General features: G+C 39.6%; 1 protein-coding gene across 1 annotated transcript in view; it reads left to right on the forward strand.

Moving 5' to 3' along the window:
- lonp2 (lon peptidase 2, peroxisomal) overlaps positions 1 to 2,104 on the forward strand; it is a 65,571-nt gene extending 63,467 nt beyond the window's left edge. Inside the window, exon 18 of the mRNA XM_088339586.1 lies at positions 1,932 to 2,104. The gene's annotated coding sequence lies outside the window, so the exon portion shown is untranslated. The remainder of the gene's footprint in view (positions 1 to 1,931) is intronic.
- The last annotated feature ends 13,563 nt before the right edge of the window (positions 2,105 to 15,667 follow it).

Genomic DNA, 15,667 nt, shown 5'->3' on the forward strand with positions numbered 1-15,667 from the left:
TAGGTTTTTTTTTCTTTTTTTTTAATGATTTTATTCTATTATTATAATTATTTTTTAGACCTGCGAAGCTCTGAACCTGCGAACGTGGAACCACGAAGTTGCGACGCCCCTTCAAAAATGCTTTAAAAAAAAAAAAGGATTTTTTTTTTTAAATGCTAATAAATTATTTATTTATTTTTTTTTTTAGGCCCGCGAAGCTCTGAATCCGCGAATGTCGAAGCACGGAGTAGCGAGGTCCCACTGTAGACGTTTTGTAGCGTCATAAATTTTGTTAGCTTCTTTTGAATCTTCTGGGGCTGAAGTTTTGGCTTGATTCCTAACCACTTACCAATTTTCTTGTGTTTTCTGTGCGTCTACCTTGGAAAAGGATATGCAAATGCACGACCTTATTACGCTTGGGAATTCCGGAAGCACAAAGTTATTTGATGCAGGCTTCTGATTGGCTGCCGACTATACAAATTGCCAAACAAACCGAAATTCCGAAATTTCCAAACAGAACATTTCCAAATCGGGATAAAGCAAACGTTTGATTTTTTTTTCTTTTCTTGAAAAAGTTGTCGACGTTTTGCAAGTTGTACCTCCGACGTAACTGATGCACGTCCCGGGCGTCCGGGCAGACGTTTCAGGCACTGCGTAAACACACAAACAAATGAAACAGTGGGTATCTTCAAATATTTGGGAGTAACGCTGGACGACAAACTCAATTTTCAACCACGGGAATTCAAAAAAAGAAAGACAAAGAAGACTTTCAGTCTGTACTCAAGGACCATAGGTTACACCTCACCTCCTATTACTCTTGTACCTAAGCATTGTTCAACCCATCCTCCTGTACTGTTTTACAAGTTTTAGACGATGTTCTCTGTCACGAACCATGTTCCCTGTAATTTTCCTTACAGGTCTGAGCGTTCACACAAAGACGGTGAGCAACGCTTGAAACAACAGTGAGCAACCATAATCCCAAGTGTGGCAAGATAATTAATGATCAAACATGTCCAAAACTTGACATCAAAATACATTTTGCTGATTTTCCGGCAATGCAAAATGATTTTTCTCTTTTGAATGAATTGACTCATGTACTATTGCAAAGGTTGTACGGCCTACAAATGTCGTTTGTTCTTACAATTCTTTCACAAAATATCCATTTGTTTTTATTTCCTGACATATTTTGTCGCATAATATTAACATTTTTGGGGGCTTATTTAGTCGGTTGCACGATACACAACTGTACTTAATCACATTTTTTAGTAGAAGTACAATGTTGGCCACAAGATTCACTTGATATAATTGGAAATTATTTGCAACACAAATTTTTTCTTCTTTTTCCCCATGTTTTCTTCTACTTTTTTGTTACTTTTTTCTTTTTGTTCTCTATTTACTTTTTTCCTACATTTTTCTTTTCTTCTGGCTTTTTTTCTAAATTTTTCCTTCTTTTTTTCTCTTCCTCTTTTCTTTTTTTCTCAGCTTTTCACTACTTTTTCATTTTGGTATCTTTTTCTATTTTGTTCTTTTCCTCCCTTCCTTTAAGTCGTTTTGTGCATAATTTTACTCAATATTTGGTCATGTAGGGATTAAAGAAGCAAAAACAACCTGAAGAGCCGTTTAGGACCTGAAAGAGTCAGGGTCCTTTTAGTGAGCCGAGCCAAAGAAGCCGTTTCTCTACTAACTTTACTCAACTTCGTTCCACTTCGACTCGACTTCAAAATACCGCATTTAGGACACAACGTCGGGGGAACCCGTGTATTTTTACCTTCATGCACTGCGACTTTGACTTAAGTCGCTTCTTAATTAGTATTTTTGAGCCCTCATTTTTGTGCGCTGGCTAGATTTTCTTGTGCGTTGACAATGTGCGAGCAGTGCGCAATTGCGCACGCGTGCAGCTTAGATGGAACACTGGTCAGGAACCGGACCAAACTCACTCGTATCACTTACAGGGCACCACCCTCCGGAGGAAAACAAAGCCTATGCAACAAGGACAGTACAAACATCTTCTTTGTGCCTTTATCCTCACTGTAAAATGTGGACCTGGAGCGCCACGTCCAATTTCGTTGTCACAATATATTCAACCCATGTTGTAACAATGACAATAAAGGTATATTCTATTCTATTCTCTTCTATTCTATTCTAAAATCATCGGCCTACCCACACCCAGCCTTTCAAATAAATAACAGGTTAAGGATCAGTGTTCTTGTTTGCCCGCGTCCCTGCGTCCTAGACGCATTATTTTTGCCGGGGACGCATAGTCTCAAATCAACGTGCATCCCCGGGACGCAACTTTTTTGACACGAAATTGTCATTATCATTTTTTTAACAAAGATTTACCGCACTCCAAACTTTTCGGAAGGCAGATCCGCCATTGTTGTTTTGGTCTCGCGGTTCGAGTTTTCGTCTGCACTTCGATCTCCAGTTCGAGTTGTGTAGTGAAAGTCCGTTTCTTTTTAGAGAACCGGCTTTTTCGGCTCAACTCATTCAAGAGAGCCGGCTTTCAAACGGCTCACTTGCTTTGATGCATTATATTGCGAATTATGATGTTGTATAAAGAAGTGAAGAAAACAAGGAAGTATAAAAGCTCGGTGGCCTTGGGGGTATTGGCGCCCGCCCCGATACTGGGAGGTTGTGGTTCAAGCCTTTTTTAGGGACATCCATTATTTTAACGGGTTGAAAATTGGGCCATACATCATGAAAGCGGTATCGCCAAAATAATCCAGCACTTCACTTTAAGAAAGCGAGAGAGGCAAAGAGACAAACAAGGGCAATGCTGATACATAATGATAATAAAAAGGCAGCGAGAGAAAAACCTGACCTGAACGTAATGATTGACATTTTAGGCCCGAACACAATGCAAATTTTGTACTCTATCACACTTTATAACCATAGAGCAAACCCTATTTACAGGCTCAAGCATTCGCTTAGCAAAAGTACTGTATTTTATTATAATATAAATTATAATTTTAAAAACAATCTTGCTGCTATGCTGTATAGCACTCTAGCGTTAAATGATTTCAGGGCACTATCCTTACCTCATATGAAAACAAAAATGTGGTAAAAACGCTTTAGCGTTGTTGGGAATTAAATATTAAAATGTACTGTTTACCAAATTGTTCGAATTAGTTATCTGACTTCATTAACCAAATGAGTGTCGTTGGAGTCTCTGGAAAGCCTTCTTCCTCTCTTCTCATTGGCCATCTTCTCCCCGCATAATGGCGTGCCGACTCCTCCCATGGGCGCGCCAATGAAGCCCCCGGGCTTCACCATCTCGGAGAAGAGCGTCGCGATGTCTGGAATACTCAAAACAACACAGAGCGTTTCTACATCACCAAGGCCTTGTTCTCAAAACAACGCCTGCCGTCCTCCGTCTGAATGTGCTGTCAGCGGTACGTCCCGTTCTGCAAACATCATCTTCCGCCTGCCCTGAACTTTCACTGCTCATTGAATAAAGGCACAGTCAGTAAATAACTACAGCATTAAACTCAATAAATGTAACTTATCATCAATCATATAAAATCCTTTAGAGTCAAATGTATAAAATCCTTCAGCATGTGGAGAATTCCAACGTTGTTGGTGATGATCAAAAGCGGCGCTGCCACGAGCGGCTGCCTTTTCCTGCAGCTGCCCTATTGTTTTATTGTCTGCTCCTATCTTCGGTGTTTTTTCTTCCCGTTTTGAAAACTACACTATGGATTACTTCTATCCTATGGACATGGGTTTTAGCGCACAAAAATGCGTGTATTCAAGGAATTTCAACTCCTTGCCCTGAAGAATTCTCGTGCCAGGGTGATGAAGGGGCCTATCGTGGAAGAAGAGCCGGAGCTAGCTAAGCGGCTAGCGGGGTTATAAGTCTTCCGTACCATCCGCAATCATGGTAAATGCGAACTCACGACCAAATAAGATCATCGAGTGCTGGTGGAAAACATCGAAGCGCACAGGGAGCGCAGTTGCTGTGTTTTGCGGAAACGTGGCTCACGTTTAGCATTCCGGACGCTAACGTGTAGCCACCCGGAGCTTTCCGGCTTCAGCGCCGCTATACAGAGACACGATGGCCTGGGGGAATCGTAGAGGAGGCAGGTGTATCCCTGGACACAAAAAAAGATTACCATCTGCCGCAGGGATGTCAAACTTTTGGACTGGCGTGTGACGTCATCCACTCCGCTACAAGCACCCCTAGGGCATCATGTTCATCTGTTAATAAACAACGGGGTAGACTGCTGGAAGTGTGAATTTCCCTACGGGGATGATTAAACTATCTATCTTTATCCATACAAAGCATATATCATAAAGTTTTTCTAACACCACGTAACAAATATCTTCTCCAGAATTTTTGATAAAAGCGGAAATATGACTTATCAGCCTAAAACGAATACTTGCACAACTCTACAGTGGATTCAGCACTAGGATTGATTTTTTTTTTCTTTTTTCTTTTAACTCGATTTCAACTCCGTCACGGGAGGCCTTTTTTTTTTCATACTTCTTGTTTCTTATAAACATGACAAAACCGGTCATGTATTTGGCAGAAGTTAAATGAAAGGTTTGTGGCTTACACAAGGCCAAAAACATTCCTGTCAAGCGAAAAGTCAATCTGCATTTTATATAACACAGGATTGGTTTTTGTCATGATTGGAATGGAAAAACAACCGGAGAAAAGCCCGAATGTCGGATCCTTTAGGTCTCCTTAGAGGCCGGGTTAAAAAAAAAAAAGCCCATAAAAAGTGTTAACCTTCAGCAGTGTAACATTACCGTTAGGACAACACCATTATTTTTTTGACAGCTGAACCAAAAGCAGCTGCGTGGTCTCCTTGTGACTCTATTAAGAAGTCCGAGTCTTGTCACAACAGCTCACTATCATTCAAAATAATCGGTACAAATAAGTCATAAAAATGTGGAAATGTTTTAAGGAAACACGTCGTACTCACCAAATATGCTGAAATCCATCAAAACAGTTTTACGAGACTCCAGTAGTCTGCGCACCGTGTTTTGATTTGTGTCCTGTTTGTGTAATATACGTTGGGACGGTGCTCTGCAATATTTTCTTTACTACGGAATCCAATTATGACATTTGTAATAATAACAACAGTGGAACCTCGGTTCTCGACCATAATCCGTTCCAGAACCCTGTTCGAAAACCGATTTGTTCGATCACCGAAATCATTTTTCCCATTAAAATTAATGTAAATCGTTTTAATCCGTTCCAACACCCTGAATGTTTACCTTGAATGTTTAACGTAAACATAAAGCTAACCCAGGCTAATCATACGTTCTGCTAACATGAACGTGTAAAAATAAAAAAAATTCGGTCGTTTACAAGTCATTTAGCACCCTGGTCTCCACAACAAGTGGTGAGCGCTTCATTGGAAAGGGGGCTCCGTCCCAACACCCTGAATGTTAGGCTCCGTCCCAACACCCTGAATGTTTACCTTGAATGTTTAACGTAAACATAAAGCTAACCCAGGCTAATCGTACAATCGCGTTATCGTAATCTTCCGTACAAAAGATTACGCTAACATGAATGTGTAAAAATAAAAAAAGGGATAAAGAAAAGAATTATGAATAAGATTTCTTACCTTTGTGGTGGTCAGCAGAAGGCGCAGGTGGATGGTGGGGTATTCCCTAGCAAGATCAGACACTCGCACACCTCCTTCATATTTTGCTATTATTTCTTTCTTAAATGCAATAGTTGTACGCACTACTTTTCTTTTTTCACCTGTAGCAACTTTGCTGCTTGCCTTGACTTTCTTCAGAGGCATAATTAGGGGCTCAAAGACTTGGCACACCTATATTAAAAGCGAAAGCAAAACGAAGCACATCCGCACGCACTAACTACACCCGTACGCGGCTCAGCATCGCACCCTAGCGTACGCACTCACGCATTACCGGCGTTCGAACTTCGATTTTTTTTGACCGAGAATTTCTCAAAATTTTTGGTCGGACTCCGATTTGTTCTAACCGAGAGGCGTTCGAAAACCGAGGTTCCACTGTATTTGTACTAGACCACTTTGAATCTGGATGACATGGGAAAAAATAGATTTTAATTGCATCATCACACTATGTTTACTCTTTACTATGTGTGCAACGTTGTTTTGGCTGAACTCTTTCCCATAATGCCTCATTATGACTATTTTTTGCACCAAATGCATATGTTGACTATTTGTACTCTCGACATGCGTCTTCCTGCCTGCCTCGTGTCTTTAGATTCAGAATATTTTTTGTCATTTTCAAAAAGCAAGGAAACTTCATTTGGAACATCCAGTCGTCGTTTCACAGTTAAAAGAAAATGCAAGGACGCACAGAATAAGTATAGAAAAAAATATACAGTAATCCCTCGGTTATCGCGGTTAATGGGGACCAAGACCACCCGCGAAAACCGAAAATCAGCAAAGTAGCGGCGCCCCTTCAAAAATGCTTAAACAAACATATACAGGTATACAGTATACCCCCCTGTATACAGTACACCATATAGAATACGGGTAAAGAGAGAGAGAGTGAAATTCATGTTATAACAAAAAAAAAACTGTAAAATATGTTGTATGTACACGGAATAGGACTGCGGCGAAACCACTACGAACCATTCAGTATGATTATATTAACAGCTCTCAACCACAAGCAGCCATCTCAGTTTATTTCGCTCGTTAACACTACCGGTAACATATTGAAAAATAAAAACAGTGAAAATGTGAGTTCCTCCATGATAAACTGAGCGCCACATAAGAAGGAGGTGAGGTGGGGAGGAGTTGAAGGAAGGGGGGTGAGCGAAGCGGCAATGACCAAGCATTGTGTCAGGGCCTCCCCCTCCCCTTCACAATAAGAGTGTCCACACCGTGTCCTCAGTTGACATAAGCTCGCGCTCAATGGCGTCAAGTCAATGAATGCTTTTATTGAGAAGGTAAGATATATTTTTTAGACCCGCGAAGCTCTGAACCCGCAAAAGTGGAACCGCGAACTAGCGAGGAACTGAGCAACCAACACAACAGATATTTTAATCAGAATTCATCAAAACTGCCAAATCCACTTTCCAGACAAAAGCTAGAGCACATTTGATCTCATTAACGTTTGATAAAATGTATAAAAAAGAAATACCAGAGCCTGTGTCCCACATCAATATCAATATAAATGAAAATTGGTCTCCCTACCACAGTTACTTCAGAGTGTTGAGGCTCATTTTGACCGTTATTTTTGTCCGAAATAATGATTTCTAAATCGAGGCGCGAGCAAAGTTTTGTAAAAAAAAATGTCACAAAATACTGCAAATGTGGACACTTATTTACCTTGGCTGCAGATGGCGCTGGACGAGAGGGAGAAGGAGGAAGTGCGCTGTGTGTATAGCTCTGCTCATTCCCACCACTCACCCAATCTAATTGCTCTGAGTGCTTGTCTGTGGGTTTTGGGGTGTTTACAGTTTGTCTGTGGGTTTTTGTCGTAAAAAGCCTCAACAATGAACATTGATTGTGTAATGAGCTTCCATAAAAAAGGAGTTTTTAGCGATTTACAGCCAAAACAGAGTCGGTTGGTTTGACACCTTGACTGTCATAGAGACTGTGCCCTATGTATACTGGACCAAACCCTATGTGGAAATCAATCTCTGTCTCTGTCTGTCTCTCTTTCTCTCTGTCTCTGTCTGTCTCTCTCTCTCTCTCTCTCTCTCTCTCCCCTTGTCTCTGTCTCTCTCTCCCTGTCTCTGTCTCTCTCTCTATCTCCCTGTCTATGTGTCTTTCTCTCTCTCTCTCCCCCTGTCTCTGTCTCTCTCTCTCTCTGTCTCTCTCTCCCTGTCTGTTTCTCTCTTTCTCTCCCCCTGTCTCTGTCTCTCTCTCTCTGTCTCTGTCTCATTGTCTCTCTATCTCCCTGTCTATGTGTCTTTCTCTCTCTCCCTCCCTTTTCCTCTCACTCCCTCTTTCACTCTGTCTCTTTTTCTCTTTCTGTGTTCCTCTTTGTCTTTCTCTCCTTGTTTCTTGACCGTCTCTCTTGCTCTCTTCCTTTTTTCATTTTATCTTCTCCTTTTTCTTTATCTCCCTCTATTTTTTATCTCCTCTCTTTCTATTTCTCTTTGGATGTCTTTCTCTCTTTCTCCCCCCCTCTCTCACTATTTCTATTTGTATCTCTTTTGTTTCTCAGGTTCTCCCCTCTAGCTCTTTCTCCTTTTATCTCTTTCTTTGTCCCACCCTAAGTTTTTGTCTCCCCTTCTTTCTTTCTCTTTTTCTTTCTCTCTAATCTACTAGTCCGGCCACCGAGAGAATGTTTGTTGTATCGTGTGGCTCCCGAGTTAAAATGAGTTTGACACCCCTCTTTTATTGCCCTGTGGGACTTAAACTGGGTGTGTAGAATCAGTTCCAAGTATATTTCAGAGACATGTGTATTTTGTTTATGTTTAAATTTCCATTGACGTGATATTTTAACCGCGCTTGGCTTGTAACTGAAATACCCCTGAGGGGTATTTGGAGGCGTATTTCAGTACTTTTAAAAGGTGCTTCCGTTTCCCTTTACATACGGTAGAAATTGTAATGATACTTTTGTTTTAACTTTGCTCATTCGGAAGCTGCACAGCTGCGCTTTTCGCAGGACCCTGCGAGTCAAATGAAAATGCTACAAAGGTGAGCTACGAGCAGGGTTGGGTAGGGTTACTTTAACTGGATGACTTTCGATTACTTTTGGATGACTCCAATACCAAATATGCTAATAAAAGACAAAAGAAACTAAATAGGAATAAAATGACTACATTTTGTACAGGCTTGGGGAGTAACGGAATACATGGAACGGCAAAAATGATGTTGGCAAGCTGTTTGGATTGATTTTCATTTTGTTTCTGTCGCATTTGATTTTAGTTTTGCCGGAGATCAAAGAGATCAAAGCCAGGAGAGAAAGCTTACCACGTGTTGGGAGTCATCATTTTATTCATATTTAGTTTCTTTCGTCTTTTATGAGCATATTTGGTATTGGAGTAATCCAAAAGTAATTGAAAGTAATCCAGTTAAAGTAACCCCACCCAACCCTGCATTTGATGTTAGTTTTGCCGGAGATCAAAGAGATCAAAGCCAGGAGAGAAAGCTTACCACGTGTTGTGAGTCATCATTTTATTCATATTTACTTTCTTTTGTCTTTTATTAGCATATTTGGTATTGGAGTCATCCAAAAGTAATTGAAAGTAGTCAAGTTATTGTAACCCTACCCAACCCTACATTTTATGTTATTTTTGCCGGAGATCAAAGAGATCAAAGCCAGGAGAGAAAGCTTACCACGTGTTGTGAGTCATCATTTTACTTGTCACTTATTGGAATATTTGGTATTGGAGTAATCCAAAAGTAATTGAAAGTAATCAAGTTAAAGTAACCCTACCCAACCCTGCATTTTATGTTAGTTTTGCCGGAGATCAAAGAGATCAAAGCCAGGAGAGAAAGCTTACCACGTGTTGTGAGTCATCATTTTACTTGTCACTTATTGGAATATTTGGTATTGGAGTAATCCAAAAGTAATTGAAAGTAATCAAGTTAAAGTAACCCTACCCAACCCTGCATTTTATGTTAGTTTTGCCGGAGATCAAAGAGATCAAAGCCAGGAGAGAAAGCTTACCACGTGTTGTGAGTCATCATTTTACTTGTCACTTATTAGCATATTTGGTATTGGAGTAATCCAAAAGTAATTGAAAGTAATCAAGTTAAAGTAACCCTACCCAACCCTGCATTTTATGTTAGTTTTGCCGGAGATCAAAGCCAGGAGAGAAAGCTTACCACGTGTTATGAGTCATCATTTTATTCATATTTAGTTTCTTTTGTCTTTTATTAGCATATTTGGCATTGGAGTAATCCAAAAGTCATTGAAAGTAATCAAGTTAAAGTAACCCTACCCAACCCTGCTTATAAATATCCATACTTGATACATAATCCTTATAGATTTATATTATATATTTGCCGCCGATTTACAATTTCAACCTTGATAACACAAAATTTTGGGGACCCATAGATCTCTGTCGGGACCCGTAGATTTTTGAGCATGCGAGTCCCCGGGACCCATCACTTTTCTCAGCTCAAATGAACACTGCAATATGGCTGTTTTAAATCAGTTTTTGTAACCTGGTGGTGTTAGGCAATTACTTTCTAAAAGAAGTACCTACTAACTTATATACTTTTTTTTTTTTCAGTAATGCGCCCGACACTGCTCGTAGGCCACACGAGACACATGTGCCGCACTTTATGAAGATACAAAGCCGAACAAAAATCTATTTTTCATACACAAGAGCCACCGTAAAAATCCAAGAGAAATCTGTTTTCTCTCACCTTCTATTGGTCATCACTCTTAGGAGAAACACATTCCGTCCTTCTTGAATTCCACCTGCAAAGTTGTAACGGAATGACAGCTTTAACAGCGTTTTTTTATCGCAGGCACGCACGAGGTCTACCTCAAAAGTACATAATAATAATATAATAATAATAATTTCCTTGTATTGTCATTCTGTGTAACAATGTACACAGAACGAAATGTCGATTGCACCTGACCCGTTGTAGCGAGCCGATGCAGCCGCAGCCAACAGAGGGCGCCGCCGACCACTTTTTAAGTCTTAGGAGTTTTTCGTGAACAGGCTTCTTCGGCCCGGCTCACTAAAAGGAACCGGCTCTTTCGGGTCCTAAACGGCTCTTCGGGTTGTTTTTGCTTCTTTCATCCCTACACGACCAAATATTATGTAAGATTGTGCACAAAATGATTTAAAGGAGGGGGAATAGAACAAAAAAGAAAAAAAATACCAAGCTGAAAAAGTAGTGAAAAGCTGAGAAAAAAAAGAAACAAAAGGAAGAGAAAAAAGAAGGAAAAATTCCGAAAAAAAGAAACGAAAGAAACAAAGGAAAAAAGCAAATAGAGAAAAGAAAAAAGTAACAGTTAGGAAAAATAAACACAATGAGATTTTTTTAAAGGAATAAAAAAAAAAAGAGAAAAAAACAGGGAAAAAAAGAAAAAGTTTGAGTTTCTTTTGTCTTTTATTAGCATATTTGGTCTTGGAGTAATCCAAAAGTAATTGAAAGTAATCAAGTTAAAGTAACCCTACCCAACCCTGATTATAAATATCCATACTTGATACGTAATCCTTGAACTAATATTCATCTCATAGTGCCCTGTGTAGGTGACCTCTTGGGCGCAACCTGTAGGGGGCGATCACTCTTCATAGGACAACACAATGGTAAATGGTCTGCATTTATACTGTATAGCGCTTGTCATGTCAATGAAGACCTCCCAAAGCGCTTTACAATGTGCTTCACACTTACCCGTTCATACACACACTCACACACCGATAGCAGCGATAACCATTCAAGGCGCCAGGATTCAGTGTCTTGCCCAAGGACACTTCGACATATAACATGCCCTCTACCTGATCCTGTTCTGTTCCAATTGTGTTAGGCAGGACCACATCTAGTTTTATTGTGATCTACTGTGTTTTATTGCCTATTTGTCATGATATTATTGAATCCCAAGAAATGAATGATAAGGGGAAGTGGAAAACAGTGAAAACGATCGAGACGAAGAAGGGAATCCTTGCCAAATTTGAGGACGATGTATAACTGTCTGCCATTAAGGTTCAATACATTTTTCAAATTTCACTTTCTACCAGTAGATTATTCATGACCTACATATTTAAATAATTGACATTGTTTAGCTTGACTCATATGTGATATTTGTATACGTACACATTTTAATAACATTGTGTATTTACAGTTGTATAGGTACCAGGGTTGGGTAGGGTTACTTTAACGTGATTACTTTCAATTACTTTTGGATTACTCCAATACCAAATATGCTAATAAAAGACAAAAGAAGCTAAATATGAATAAAATGATGACTCATAACATGTGGTAAGCTTTCTCTCCTGGCTTTGATCTCTTTGATCTCCGGCAAAACTAACATAAAATGCAGGGTTGGGTAGGGTTACTTTAACTGGATTACTTTCAATTACTTTGGGATTACTCCAATACCAAATATGCTAATAAGTGACAAGTAAAATGATGACTCATAACACGTGGTAAGCTTTCTCTCCTGGCTTTGATCTCCGGCAAAACGAACATAAAATGCGACAGAAACAAAATGAAAATAATTTTGCCGTTACTCCCCAAGCCTGCGCAAAATTGAGTCATTTTATTCATATTTAGTTTCTTTTGTCTTTTATTAGCATATTTGGTATTGGAGTAATCCAAAAGTCATTGAAAGTACAAGTTAAAGTAACCCTACCCAACCCTGGTAGGTACATACATAGTAATATTTTGGGTATTTATAGATGTTTAAGTCGACATTTTATTCATATTATGAGTATTTATGTTTGCTTAGTACAGGCTTCATACATATTTGGGGTATTTATATCTTAAGTATGTATTTTTTAAGTACACATTTTGTAGTAAACGTGGCTCACGTTTAGCATTCCGGACGCTAACGTGTAGCCACCCGGAGCTATCCGGAGCAATCCGGCTTCAACGCCGCTAAACAGAGACACAAAAGCCGGGGGGAATCGGAGAGGAGGCGGACTTGCTAACACGAGGTGGTGTATCCCTGGATTTTCACAAAGAAAAGTTTTCCATCTGCCGCAGGGATGTCGAATTTTTGGACTGGCGTGACGTCATCCACTTCGCTACAAGCACCCCTAGGGCATCATGTTCATCTGTTAATAAACAACGGGGTAGACTGCTGGAAGTGTGAATTTCCCTACGGGGATGAATAAAGTATCTATCTATCTATCTATCCAACAGACTGGAATCTATCAGACATTCAGGGTGGTCTTGGTGCACGTTGTATTAATATTTGGGATATATTTTCTTTTTACGGTACACTTTTTATAAATATTTGGGATATTTATGGTTCTTTTGGTAAACATTGCGTGAATGTTATGCATATTTCTGGTCTTTTAGTAAACGCTTGATAAATATTTTGCGTATTTATGATTAAGTATACGTTTTATTCATAGGAGTATTTAGAGATGTTTAGTACATGTTTCATTCATATTTTGAGTATTCAGAGTTTTCCCTCGACTCGTTGCCCTTACGATGGTGTATGGTCCCTCGCGTCTCGGTTGATTCCACTTTCGGCGAAAGACTTTGATGTACACGAGATCAATGCAAACTAATGCCAGCTGCCGTTCATCGCGAAAGATGGAGAAATGCAATCGCAAGCCATGTCACCAAAGAGCAGTGATGGCATCATTTTTAAGCTACCTTGTTAAACATGGCAACAATTTCAAGCATTTACAAGCACTCCACCCAATGTTCAAGTACTTTTGAATCCTTGAAAACAGTTACCGTAAATTCCGGACTATAAGCCGCTACTTTTTTCCCAAACTTTCAACCCTGCAGCTTATTCAGTGATGCGGCCAATTGATGTAATTTTTCTAACGGCCGCCAGCAGCGCTCGAGTACAAAAGGTAAGATTTAGACCGGTGGAATATATGCGCCGAGGAAGACTGCAACTTCTTGGCTTTTGCATAAATTAAATTTGCGTAAACATACCCTCATCATGCAAAATGCAAAAAGAAAGGCACATGACGCACCTTTCAAGCTAAAAGCAATCGAGCAGTCCGATAAAGAAGGAGCGAGCGTGTTGCTAGCGTGTTTTGGAATAAGGAAGCGTGGGACGACGTCTATATGACAAAGTTTCTTTCCAACACTGAGAAGACGACTTTGATGGCTTCAGTTCTAAGGAGGATGATGAGGACGGTTTACCGTGATTTTTACAAGTACAGTATATTTTTTTAACAGACCCGTTTACTGTGTTGCGAGGGTGTTGCTACCATTAATTGCCCTGTCACAGGCACCGTTTGGGATGAAAGTTATATTATTATTAAAGCTTTGAAAACTCTCTCGGTGTACCGTCTTTCTTTGTAAATATGTGTATTTGCAACTGTATATTTTTGTAATGTATTTATTTCAGACATTTGTTCTGATATGTTTTGCACGGGTGAATGAAAAAGAAGGGGCAAAACAAACCCGGGGTGACGGGAAGTGTAAAGTGTAAGGGTGAGTGTTTGTGGACGCGGCGGACAATAGTGGATATATATTTTTCCCACCCGTACCTTTGGAAATATACACTTTTTTCCTTGGATTACTTTCAACGGGACCCAGACCCTGCAGGTCTGCATCAAACCTTAAGTACCGGTATCATTTTCCGTTCATTTTACCGGCTGTGATTTTTGGACTGTGTACTTTTATGAAGGACATTCAGTTTCAATTGCGGGACTTGAAGTCGGGTTTGGGTTAATTTGGTGTTTGCGTTACATTTTTTTAATGTGGGAGCATGCGGCTTATATACAGGTGCGGCTTGTGTAAGTACAAAATCGGTTTTCCTCTTAAAATGTGGTGGGTGCGACTTATAATCAGGTGCGCTCTATAGTCCGGAATTTACGGTAAATACAAGCGTTTGAGATCCCATACGAACCCTGCAGTCGACTTTTACCGAAATCGGACAGAAAAAAGGTCGGGGAATTGGGTGGTCAGATGCAGTTGGGGATAGAACTAATAGGAAGCATTCTTTAAGGACACATATGCTTCGATTTTAAGCGTTTTCACGCTTAACTCTTGGCATGAATACAATTATATCTTACCTTTGAGGGAACAGCCATGCTTATAATCATATAAAGGTTATCTTGGTGGAATCGATTCTCATGCTGTATGCTCAAAAACAGACGTGAAGTAAGAACTTACAGGTATTACAAAAGTTCAAGCATCTGAATGTGTTATATTCCAGATGTATGGCATAAGTTTGTAGACTTTCTCATGTTTAAGACTTTCAAGGTCAATTTTTCAATTTCTATAGTACCGTTAAAATGAAGAAATCCAGTGAAAATCATGTATTTTGCATAGCCAAATATCTGTGATTTTCATGTGTGATTTTTAATCTTGTCTGTGCATTTATAAAAAGATGATTTTGAGATCTTGAGTTAATTGTGGATGTGTTTGAATCCGAATATGTGTGTAAATATTTTTGAGCCTTATCTATCTTCACACAAGCGTTGGGTAATATGTAGTTTATATTTTCAGTTACAGGAAGTTCTTCCCATTATAAATGACCACTGGGAAACCCTACCTTTATGTTTTGCATGGCCTATAATGAATGTACCGTATTTTCCGCACTATAAGGCGCACCTAAAAGCCTTTATTTTTTTCAAAAGCTGACCATGCGCCTTATAATACAGTGCGCCTTATATATGGATCAAAATTAAGTCGCAAAGTCTTGCAACTAAGGCAAGCAGCCGCCGACTAGATTTTCCCCCGAAGGCGAAGTAGTCCGCGGTGTATGCTGGGATTTATATACCGGCGTTTCATTTCCTAACCAATGTTTCAATCATCATTTGAATCAGTCACTATTGGCTAAAGTTATTCAGAGGTAAAGGGGGCGGATCCTTTTTAATCATTTACAGGCTCGCATAGGCTAAAGGGGCGAAACAAAGACTGCAATTGGCCGAAAAAGATGAATGTGAATCACACGTTGGGTTGCACTACGGCAGAGATAAAACATTTTTTTACTATTCTGTATTTGTAAATATTTTACTCTCCTGGATTTACTACACTCACCGTTGTAAGAAGACCATGGTTACGCATCATTATTGAACGTGATGGCTGAAAGAGAACTTAAGAGAGCTATGCGGCTTTATATTTTCCCGGTATCTTGTTTTAGAACGAACTTGATGTTTCTGTGATGAGTCTATTTTTAAACTAAA

This window comes from Urocampus carinirostris, chromosome 7, assembly GCF_059441175.1.
Source record: "Urocampus carinirostris isolate Australia breed hairy pipefish chromosome 7, RoL_Ucar_1.0, whole genome shotgun sequence".
In the NCBI taxonomy this organism is placed as follows: Eukaryota; Metazoa; Chordata; class Actinopteri; order Syngnathiformes; family Syngnathidae; genus Urocampus; species Urocampus carinirostris.